Genomic DNA, 12,683 nt, shown 5'->3' with positions numbered 1-12,683 from the left:
AAACGTCTTTCACAACAGATATGTGAGTAAATTTTAGAAATCATTGATCAAAGGGACATTTTTTTTGGATTCCAGGAAGATCCATAGTGATATTTTGTAAATGTTTGGAGCTGTAATTGTTTTAAATTTTTAACTAAGACATTGGCATATAGTGCACAACTTCACAATTTGCTGCAACATGAAACTCCCAACCACTGTGAACCTGGAAGGCGATGGTTGAGAATTTAACAAGGACCTCGCAAGGTTCGTGGAATGGATCAACGAATGATTCATGAAATTTAACAAAGGCATTTCTGAAATGATTAATTTAGCTAGGAAGAATGTAGAGACACAAATTCACATCTCTGTTTGCATTTCAATATACTATAAATTACTTTTCTATGACATCCTGAAATACTTGTGTCTTTGTTCATATTTAATACACTCTATCTTGTTCCGGTGTTAAGATAGTTTCTTTATTTATTTCACTCAAGACTGTATGCTATATGTTTGCCTCAGTATTGACCAAACTCGGTTTGGTGCAGCTTATATCACTTGAGCTGCTTTTTCAGGAAGTGAATCTCTCCACCTGTTATGCCAAAATAATCTGTTCATGCTTAGATCAAAATAAATCCTGTTAATATCATCCCAAATTCAGGCTCAGTTATTTTGTATTTATTCATTGGAAATGAACAGAATATGACCGGCCTGTTCTTGGTGGAGTGGGAGAGGGAGTTAAAGTGTTCAGCCACGGGGCCGTGGGGTTGGTTGGCATGGGTGTCCCAGAGATGTTCTCTGAAATGATCCGCAAGTTAGTGTACTGTCTTCCTGATGTAGAGGAGACCATATCAGGTGGAACAGACACAGTGGATGACATTTGTGGAAGTATAGATAAATTTCTCTGGGATGTGGAAGGATCATTTGGGGCCTTGTCGGAGGTGAGGGGGGAGTTGTGGGCGCAGGTTTTGCACTTCCTGTGGTCGTAAGGGAAGGTGACAGGGTGGGGAGTGGGCTGGTGGAGGGGCATGGACTTGACGAGGGAGTCGCGGAGGGAATGGTGTCTCCAGAATGCAGATAGGGGTAGGGAGGGAAATATACCCTAGTGATGGGGTCTGTTTACAGGTGGAGGAAGCAGTGGAGGATGATATTATGTATGCAAGGTTGGTGCGTTGGAAGTTAAGGACCAGGAGGTCTCCCTGTTGCGATTAGAGGAATGGGGTTCAAGGGCATCGTCGATCACGTGGGAGGGAAAATTGCAGTCTTTGAAAAAGGATGTTATCTGGGATGTTTTATGGTGGAACTGGTCCTCCTGGGAGTAGGTGTGCTGGAGGTAGAGGAATTCACAATAAGGGATGGCATTTTTACAGGAGGTCGGGTGGGAGAAGTGTAGTCCAGGTAGCTGTGGGAATCAGTGGCTTGTAGTAAATGTTTAGTCGGTCACTGGAGATAGAGGTGGAGAGGTCTAGGAAAGGGAGGGAGGTGTCCGAGATGGTCCCTCTGACGTTTAGGTCAGGGTGGAAGGTCTTATTAAAGTTGATGAACGGTTCAACCTCCGAGTGGTAGCATGAGGTGGCGTTGATACAGTCATCAATGTAGCGGTGTTAAAGGTGGGCAATGATACTAGTGTAGCTGTGAAAGATTGACGGTTCCACATATCTGACGAAGAGGCAGGCATAGCTGGGGTCCATACAGGTGTCCATGGCTACCCCTTTGGTTTGGAGGAAGTGGGAGGACTGAAAGGAAATGTAGTTGAGGTTGAGCATATACTGCTTGGCTTGGCGTGACAGGAAGAAATGGAGGGATTCGAGGCCTCCATCATGGTGTTTGGATGTGTACAGGGCCTGGACATTCTGTTCATTCTGGGGCTTTTCAATAGCTTGCAGTTGTTAAGGAACTGCAAGTGCAATGGCTGGGAACTCGGAGAAACCAATGTTTAAGTCTTCTGCTTGAAGCAAATTTTGACCAAAACATTTAAACACCACAAAGCTCACTGTAGGAAATGCTAGTGCTGCAACTTTTAATACTATTTGAAACTTTGTTATAAATAGGGATTTTAGTCATAGTTTCTGAAAAAAATCAAGAAAATACTTAACTGTTAGAACAAGCTCTTTCAAAGAGAGAGGAATTGCAAAGTTTGAAACCATACAATGCTGTGCTTTATTTGAATTCAATGTCGGTCAGAGTTAGATACAGCCAAGGTGATCTCTCCATATATTGATTCTGTTAATCTGACACACCAACATATCTGTCTGTACAAAACTGTATTATTTGTTTAGTTGATCAAAATTTAGGAAATAGATCAAACAGAATGTATTCCGCTGGGAAGGTGATGGATACAGAAGACAGAATCAAAAACTGGGAACATTAAATCTGAAAAGAGAGTAACAAGTAGTACATGATCAAAGACATGAAAAGTGCATGTCGATGTGCTCCAGACGTTAGTGAATCGAATGAGCTTGTTAGATGGTCGAGAGACTCGTCCAATGGTGTCCTGGAATCAGACCATGAAACAGAGATCAAAAGGTCGGTTTGCAAATGTCACTTCAATATGATCGCTTCACACTCTGTGTCCTGATATAGGTCACATTGGCAGATGTTTCTGACAGATTGCATCCCCTGGGTTTATTTTCTGATCAGAAGTGAGATGTGTGGCTTGCTGCTGGCACATAGAAACAGGAAGTTGTGTGCCAGCTGAGAATGATACACCAGGCACTACTTTCCCTATTATCAGCACAAACAGTCTTCCTACCTCTGAGGGTGAATATACACTGAGAGTGTCAAGAATAAACGGACAAATGGCTGTAGGTCACAACATTGTACTCAATTCCATTCCCATTTTCCAGAATGAAACAGAAGAGACACAAGATTAGTTCAGCTAGAGTAAATTATCTGTCAGAGATAAGAAGAGTTATCATCGGGTGAAAGGAGCTAAATGACAATGTGTCGTTTCACTCATAAACCTATGTTAAAAAGTAGAAAGCTTGGGGGATGTTAATAAGTAAATCTAAGAGACAGCATTCATTAAAAGTTGGAATTGTAAGGTTTAAGCAAGAAAAATCAGCATGGCTTTGGTGGAAGTGATATCATATCGGAAGTGGTTGATTCTGTTTTCCGGAGAGGAAATGAGATGTGACATCAGGTGTAAAAAGTGGATGTAATGCGTCTTGACTTCAATCAGGTCTTTGACCAGATCTTGCATCTTAAATATGGTAAGGGTTCATGGGATCTCGTGCAGTAAAGCAAATGTATCGAAGGTTTATTTGTTGGCAGAAGGTAATGGTTGAAGGTAGTCATTGTGAAGACATCTTGTGTCCAGTGCCTCCCTATATGACTTGGTGCTGGATCCTTTGCTGTTTGCAGCGTTTATGAACGATCTAGTGAAGAATATAGCAATTGTGATCAGTAAGTTCAAAGATGAGGTGAAAAACGTTTGGTTTTGCAATTAGTGAGGAGGAAAGCCAGTGTGACATCGATGACCTTGCCTGTTGGAGAGAAGAATTGAAAACAGAGCATTATATCCTAAAGTCTGTGAAGTAAAGTATTTTCGAGACAAACAATTTAAGCGAATATACGATGCATTGTTGGAATCTGCACAATACAAAGGAGAAGCAATCTTCTGTTGTGAATATCCACATCATGGAGTGGGGGTTGGAGTTATAGTCTGGAGATATTGTGGCTAGACCATTAGTTCAGGAAACTAGAGTCTGAGCCCACAGTGCTGCCACAACAAGTCGTGAATTAAAGTTGATAAATAAACAACTCATTGAAGGAATAAGCTCCACAGATATTCCCTTGCTCTGCTTTGGAGAGCACAAAACATCAGCACAAAGGTTAAGGCTGAAGCATTCACAGCAATCTTCAGCCAGAAGTGCCAATTGTCTGATCCATCTCGGCATCTTCCATAGATCACCAATATCACAGATACCTGTCAGCAGGGAATTCACTTCGTTCCACGTGATGTCAAGACACTGTTGGGTGAGGGGCACTGGTTACTGCAAATGCTATGGAGGCTGACAAAATTCTGGCAATAATACTGATGACTTGTGCGAGCCAAGCACTCCCGCCCACTCCACCAACCCCATACCACACCACTCCTTCCCCCAAACCCTTCCCAAAACTCCCCCTCCCCAACACCATCCAACACCGCCGCCTCCCTAACCCCGTCCAAAAACGCCCCCTCGCCAACCGTGTATCACAACAACCCCTGTCCCAACCCAGTCCCACACCACACCCTTCCCCAACACCGCCGCCTCAAAAACCCCGTCCGACACCTCCCCCCAATCCGGTCCGACACCGCCCCCTCCCACAATGCCGTCCCACACCGCCCCCTCCACGAACCATGTCCAACACCAACCCCTCCACTAACACCGTCCAACATTGCCGCTTCACCAACTCCATCCAACACCACCCAGTCCCCAACCCCGTCCAAAACCACACCCTCCCCAAACCCGTCCAACACCGCACCCTCCCACAGCCCCGTCCAACACTGCCCCCTCCCCAATTCTGTCCACAACTGACCCTCCCCCATCTCCGTCCAACACTGCCCCCATCCCAACCCCGTCCAACACTGCCCCCACCCCAACCCCGTCCAACACTGCCCCATCCCCCATACCCGTCCAACACCGTCCCCACCCCAACTCCATCCAAAACCACCCCCTCCCCCAACCCCGTCCATCACTGCCCCCTCCCAAACACAGTTTAACACTGCCCCTCCCCCAAACCCGGTCCAACACTTCCCCCTCCCCCAACCCCACCAAACACCGCCCCCATCTCCAAAACCGTCCAACACCACACCCTCCCCAACCCTAGCCAACACCGCCCATTCCCCAACCCGTCCAACACCGCCCCATCACCAACACCATCCAACACCGCACACTCTCCCAGCCCCATTCACACTGGCCCCCTCCCCATCCCTGTCCAACTCCGCCCCCTCCCAACCCCTTCCAACACCGCTCACTCCCACAACCCCGACCAACACCGCTACCTCCTCCCTCCCCATCCAAAACCGCCCCCTCCAAAACCCGGTCTAACACTGACCCCTCCCCCAACCCCGTCCAACACAACCCCCTCCCCCAACCCTCTCCAACACCGCCCCCTCCCTCAACTACGTCCAATACCGCCCCCTCCACCAACCCCATCAAACACTGCCCCCATCCACAACACCGTCCAACATCGGCCCCTCCCACACCCCGTCCAACACTGACACCTCCCTAATCCCATCTAAGACTGCCCCCTCGCCCCAACCGGTCCACATCTGTCCCCTCCCCTATCCCTATCAAACACCGCCCCCATCCACAACACCGTTCAACATCACCCCTTCCCCAACCCATCCAACACCGCCCCCTCCCCAACCCCGCCCAACAGCGCCCCCTCCCCCAACCCCACTCAACACCGCCCCCTCCACCAACACCATCCAACACCGCCCACTCCCCAAGCCCGGTTCACAACCGCTCCCTACCCAACACCATCGAACTCCGCCCACTCCAACAATACCATCCATCACCGCCCACTCCCGCAGCCCAGTTCAAAATCGCCCCCTCCCCAAAACGGTCTAACATCGGTCCCACCCCAACCCTGTCAAACACTGCTCCCTCACCCCAACCCTGTCCAACACCACCCCCACCCGAACACCGTCCAACACCGCCCACTCCACAACCCCATACCACACCACTCCTTCCTCCAAACCCCTCCCACACCTCCCCCTCCCCAACACCATCCAACACCGCCGCCTCCCTAACCCCGTCCGACACCGCCCCCTCCCCAATCATGTATCACAACACCCCCTCCCCAACCCAGTTCCACCCTCTTCCAACTCTGCCCAACACCGCCACCTCAGAAACCTCGTCCGACACCTCCCCCCAATCCCATCAGACACCGTCCCCTCTCACAATGCTGTCCCACACCGCCCCCTCCCCGAACCATGTCCAACACCAACCTCTCCACTTACACCGTCCAACATCGCTGCTTCACCGACACATTCCAACACCAACCCTCCAAACCCGTCCAAAACCACCCCCTCCCAAAAACCCGTCTAACACTGCACCCTCCCACAGCCCTGTCCAACAATGCCCCCTCCCCAACCCCGTCCAAAACTGCCTCTCCCCATCCCCATCCAACACTGCCCCCACCCAACCCCGTCCAACATTGCCCCCTCCCATGAAGCCCTTCAAACAACACCCCCTCCCAAACCCGTCCATCACCGCCCCCTCGTTCAACCCCGTCCAACACCGCCCCATCGCCAAGCCCGTCCAACACCGTCCCGTCCCCAACCCCATCTAAAACAACCCCCACCCCCAACCCTGTCCAACACTGCCCCCTCCCAAACCCCGTCTAACACTGCCCCACTCCCCCCAAGCCGGTACAACACTACCCCCTCCCCCAACCCAATCAAACACCACCCCCATTCCCAAAACCATCCAACACCGCACCCTCCCCAACACCGTCCAACTCCGCCCCCTCCACCAACACTGTCCAACACCGCCCACTCTCCCAGCCCCGTTCACAACCGCCCCCTCCCAATCCCTGTCCAACTCCGCCCCATCCCCACCCTCGTCAAATATCGCCCACTCCCCCAACCCCGACCAACACCGCCACCTCCCCAACCCCGTCCAAAACCGCCCCCTCCAAAACCCTGTCAAACACTGACCCGTCACCCAACCCCGAACAACACTGCCCCCTCGCCCAACCCCGTCAAACACCGCCCCCATTCCCAACACCAACCAACACCGCTCCCTCCCCCAACCCTGTCTAACACCGCCCCCACCCTCTCCTCCGTCCAAAACAGTCCCCTCCACCAACACCATCCAACACAGCCCACTCCCCCATTCACGATGAAAACCACACCCTCCCCAACCCCATCCAACACTGACCCTTCCCAAATCCCGTCTAACACTGCCCTCTCCCCCCAACCCGGTCCAACACTGCCCCTCCCCCCAACCTCATCAAATACGGCCCCATCCCCAAAACCGTCCAACACCGCCCCCTCCTCAACCCCGTCCAACACCGCACACTTCCCCAGCCACGTTCACAACCGCCCCCTCCCCAACACCGTCCAACTCCACCCCCTACACCAACACCGTCTAACACCGCCCACTCCCCCAGCCATGTTCAAAACCACCGCCTCCCCAACCCCGTCCAACACTGCCCCCTCCACCAACTCCGTCCAACACCGCTCCCTCCACCGAAAACATCCAACACCGCCCTCTCCATCAGCACCGTTGAAAATCACCCCATCCCCAACCCCGTCCAACATGGCCCCCTCCCCAACTCCGTCCAAAACCGCCCCCTCCCCAACCCCATCCAACACCAACCGCTTCTCCAACCCCGTCCAACACTGCCCCCATTCACAACAACGTCTAACACTGCCCCATCCCCCCAAACCGGTCAAACACTTCCCCCTCCCCCAACCTCAACAAATGCCGCCCCAACCCCAAAAACCATCGAACACAACCGCCTCCCCAACCCCGTCCAACACCGCCCCCTCCCCAGCCCCATCCAACACCGCCCGTGCACCAACTCCGTCCAACACAGCCCCCTCCACCAACCCCATCCAACACCGCCCACTACCCCAGCCCCTTTCAAAACCGTACCCTCGCCAACCCCGTACAACACTTCCCCCTTCCCAAACCCGTCAAACACAGCCTACTCCCCCAACCCCGTCCAAAACCTCCCCCTCCCCTAACACCGTCTAACACTGCCCCCCCAGCCCCATCCAACACCACACCCTCCCCCAACCCCGTCCAAATCCTCCCCCTCCCCAGCCCCATCCAACACCACCCCCTCCCCCAAAACCGTCCAACACCGCCCCAACCACCAACCCCATCCAACACCGCCCAATCTACCAGCCCCGTTCAAAAGCAAACCCTTCCCCAACCCGGTCCAACACTGTCCCCCCCCAGCCCCATCCAATACCACCCCCTCCCCAACCCGGTCCAACACTGCCCCCTCCCAAACCCCGTCTAACAGTGCCACACCCCCCAACCCCCTCCATCACTGTCCCCTTCGCCCAACCCCATCAAACACCACCCCCTCCCCAATCCCGTCCAACACTGCCCCCTCCCCAAACCCTGCCCAACACCGCCCCCTCTCTCAATACGTTAGAAAACCGCACCCTCCCGAACCCTGTCCAACACCGCCTCCTCCCCAATCCCGTCCAACACCGCTCCCTCCCCCAAAGCTGTCCAAAACTGCCCTCTCCCACAACCTGTCTAAAACCGCCCACTCCACCAACCCTTTCCAACACCGACCCCTCCCCCAACACCATCCAACATTTCCCACTCCTCCAGTCCCGTTCAAAACAGCCCCCTCCCCAACACGGTCTAACACCGCCCCTACCCCAACCCTGTCAAACACTGCTCCCTCACCCCAACCCTGTCCAACACGGCCACCACCCCAACACCGTCCAATACCGCCCTGTCCTCCAACCCCATCCAACACTGCCCACTGCCCCAACTCCGTCCAACACGGCCACCACCCTAACCCCGTCCAACACAGCCCTCTCCCCTAACTCCGTCCAACACCCCCCTCCACCAACCCCATCCAACACCGCCCACTCCCCCGGCCCCGTTCAAATCCGAAACCTCCCCCAACCCCGTCTAACACTGCCCCCTCCCCAGCTCCATCCAACACCACTCCCTCCCCCAAACCGGTCCATCACTGCCCCCTCCCAATCCCCGTCTAACACTGCCCCTCCCCCAACCCCCTCCATCACCGCCCCCTTCCCCAACCCCATCAAACACCACTCCTCCCCCAAAACCGTCCAACACCTCCGCCATCCAACCCCGTCTGATACCGCCCCCTCCCAAATCCCGTCCAACACCGCTCCCTCACCCAAAGCTGTCCAAAACTGCCCCCTCCCCAACCCTGTCCAACACCGTATCCTCCCTCAACACAGTCCAACACCGCCCCCTCCCCAAACCCGTCTGACACCGCCCCCTCCACAATCCCGTCCAAAACCGCTCCCTCCCCAATCCCGTTCAACACTGATCCCTCACCCAAAGCTGTCCAAAACCACCCCCTCCCCAACTCTTTCCAACACCGCCCCTTCTCTCAACATGGTACAAAAACGCCCCCTCTCCAAACTTGTCTGACACCGCCCCCTCCCCAATCCCGTCCAACACCTTCCCCCTCCCCCAACCAGGTCAAAATGCAACTCCCTCCAAAACCGTCCAACACCGCCGCCTCCCCAACAAAGTCCGATAGCACCCAACACCGCTCCCTCCCCCAAAGTTGTCCCAAACCGCCCTCTCCCACAACCCTGCCCAAAACCGCCCTCTTCCCCAGCCCCGTTCAAAACCGCCCCCTCCCCAACACGGTCCAACACCGCCCCCACGCCAACCCTGTCAAACACTGCTCCCTCACCCCAACCCTGTCCAACACAGCTCCCACCGCAACACCGTCCGACACCGCCCCGTCCCCCAACCCCGTCCGACACCGCCCCCTCCCCAACCGTATCCAACACCGCCTCCTGATACAACTCCATCCATCACCGCCCCCTCCACCAACCCAATCCAACACCGCCCACTGCCACAGCCCTGTTCAAAACGGAACTCTCCCCAACCACGTCCAACAATGCCCCTCCCCTAATCCGTCAAACACGGCCCCCTCTCCCAACCCCGTCCAACACCGCCCACTCCCCCAACTCCCTCCAACACCGCCCCTCCACCAACCCCATCCAACACCATCCACTCCCCCAGCCCCGTTCAAATTCCGAACCCTCCCAACCCTGTCCAACACCGCCCCCTCCCCAACCCCATCCAACACTGACCCCTCCCAAACCGCGTCGAACCCTGCCCCCTCCCCCAAATCCCTCCCTCACCGCCCCCTTCCCCAAACCCCATCAAACACCACCCCTCTCCCAAAACCGTCCAACACCGCCCCCTCCTCAATCCCGTCCAACACCGCCCTCCCAAATCCGTCCATCACCAGCCCTCCCCAACCATGTCCAACACCGCCGCCTCACCCACCATGTCTAATTCCATCCCCTCCCCAAACCACTCCCAAACCACCCCCTCTCCAACCCCATACAACACTGCCCCTTCCCCAAACCCATCCAACACTGCCCCCTCCCCAATCCCGTCCAACACTGCCCGCTCCCTCAAACCCGTCCAACACCGCACCCTCCGAAACCCGGTCTAACAATTCCCCACACCCCCCAACCCCGTCCAACACAGCCGCCTCGCCCAACAGCGTCCGACCGTGCCCCCTCTCAAACCACGTCCAACACCACCCCTTCCCAACCCACAAACCCGTCCAACACCTCCCCCTCCGCCAACCCCATCCATCACAGCCCACTCCCCCAGCCTGTTTTAAAACGGCCCCCTCCCCAACACGGTCCAACAACGCCCGCACCCCAACCCCGTCCAACCCCGCCCCCTACACCAATCCCATCCAACACCGCCCTTTGCCCCAACCCCGTCCAACCCCGCCCCTACACCAATCCGATCCAACACCGCCCTTTGCCCCAACTCGGTCCAACACCGCCCCCTCCCTCAACACCATGCAACACCACCCACTCCCCTGGCCCCGTTCAAAACCGAATCTTCCAAACCCCGTCCATCACTGCCCTCTCCCCAAACCCGTCAAACACAGCCCCGTCTCCTAACCCCGTGCAACACCTCCCCCTCCCCCAATCCCCACCATCACTGCCCCCTCCCCGAAATCCCATCAAACACCACCCCCTCCCTCAAAACCGTCCAAAGCCGCCACCTCTCCCAACCTTGTCCAACACCTCCCACTCCCCCAACAAGTTCCAACACCGCCCCCCCGCCAACCCCGTCCGATACCGCCGTCTCTCCAATTCCGTCCAACACCGCTCCCTCCCCTAAAGCTGTCCAATACAGCCCCCTCCCCCAACACTGTCCAACACCGCCCCTTCCCCAACACGGTCCAACATTGCCCACTCCCCAACCTCGTCCGATACCGCCCGCTCACCAATCTCGTCCAAAACCGCCATCCCAACACCATCCATCACCGCCCCTCTACAGCCCCATACAACACTGCCCCCTCCCGAACCCCGTCCAACACTGCCCCCTCTCCCAACCTTGTCCAACACTGCCCGCTCCCCAACCCCGTCCAACATCGACCCCTCCCCCAAGCCAATCCAACACGGCCCCCTCCCCAACCCCATCCAACACCGCCCCCTCCCCAACCCCGTCCAACACCGCCCCCTCCCAAACCCGTCTAACACTGCCCCTTCCCCCCAACCCGATCAACCACCGCCCCATCCAAAACACCGTCCAAGACCGCCCCTCCCCAAACCCATCCAACACTGCCACCTCAACAAACCACTTCCAACACGGCCCATTCCCCCTGCCGCGTTCACAAACGCCCCCACCGGAACTGCAAACATTTCCATTCACTCCACCAACCCCATCCAACACCGCCCACTCCCCAAGCCCCGTTCAAAACTGCCCCTTCCCCAACCCTGTCCAGCACTGCCCCTCCCCACAACCCGGTGCAACACTGCACCCTCCCCCCAACACCATCAAACACTGCCCCATCCCCAACCCCTGTGCAACACCACCCCCTCCACCAACATCATCCAACACCGACCACTCCCCCAGCCACGTTCACAACCACCCCCTCCCCAACAGCAGCTAACTCTGCCCCCTCCTCCAAAACCATCCAACACCTCCCACTCCGCCACCCCATTCAAAACCGCACCCTCCACCAACACCTTCCAACACTGCACACTCACCCAGGACCGTTCAAAGCGGACCTCTCCCCAACACGGTCCAACCCGCCCCCACCCCAACCCTGTCAAACACTGCTCCCTCACCCCAACCCTGTCCAACAGCACCCCACCCCCAATACCGTCCAACACCACCCAATCCCCAACCCCATCAAACACCACCCCCATTCTTAACACCGTCCAACACCGCCCCCTCCCCAATCCCATCCAACAACGGCGCCTCCCCATCCACGTCCAACACTGCTCCCTCCCCAACCCTTTCCAACAATGCCCTATCACGCACACCCCTTCAAACACGACCCCTCCCCAACCTCGTTCAACACCACCCCCTCCCCAACCCCGTCCAACACTGCCCCACACCGGACCCCGTCCAAAACAGCCCCATCCCCCACCCTGTCCCACAACAGCCCCCAAAGCCGTCCCACACCACCCCCTCACCAAACCCGACCCACACCAAATCCTCCCCCAACATCGCCCCCTCCCCCCAACCCCGTCCAACACCGTCCCTCCCCCCAAACCCGCCCCACACCTCCCCCTCCCCCAAACCTGTCCAACACTGCCCCCTCCCCAACCCCGTCCAACACCGCCCCTCCCCAACCCCGTCAAACACCGCCCCCTCCACAACCCCATCCAACACTGCCCCCTCCCCAACCCCGTCCAACACTGCTCCAGCCCCAATCCCGTACAACATTTCCCCATCACGCGCACCCCTTCAAACATGACCCCTCCCCAACATCGTCCAACACCACCCCCTCCCTCAACCCCCCTGCCCCAACCCCATCCAACACTGCCCACTCCCCCAGTCCTGTTCAAATCCGAGCCTTCCCCAACCCCGTCCAACACTGCCCCCCAAACCCGTCAAACACGGCCTCCTCCCCTAACCCCGTCCAACACCTCCCCCTCCCACAACCCCGTCCAACATCGCCCACTCCCCCAACTCCGTCCAACATCGCACCCTCCACCAACCCCATCCAACACCGCCCATTCCCCCAGCCCCGTTCAAAACTGCCCC

The sequence above is a fragment of the Chiloscyllium punctatum genome, chromosome 28 (genome assembly GCF_047496795.1).
Source record: "Chiloscyllium punctatum isolate Juve2018m chromosome 28, sChiPun1.3, whole genome shotgun sequence".
In the NCBI taxonomy this organism is placed as follows: domain Eukaryota; kingdom Metazoa; phylum Chordata; class Chondrichthyes; order Orectolobiformes; family Hemiscylliidae; genus Chiloscyllium; species Chiloscyllium punctatum.
The sequence above is the reverse complement of the archived record's forward strand: the minus strand, read 5'-3'. Positions refer to the sequence as shown.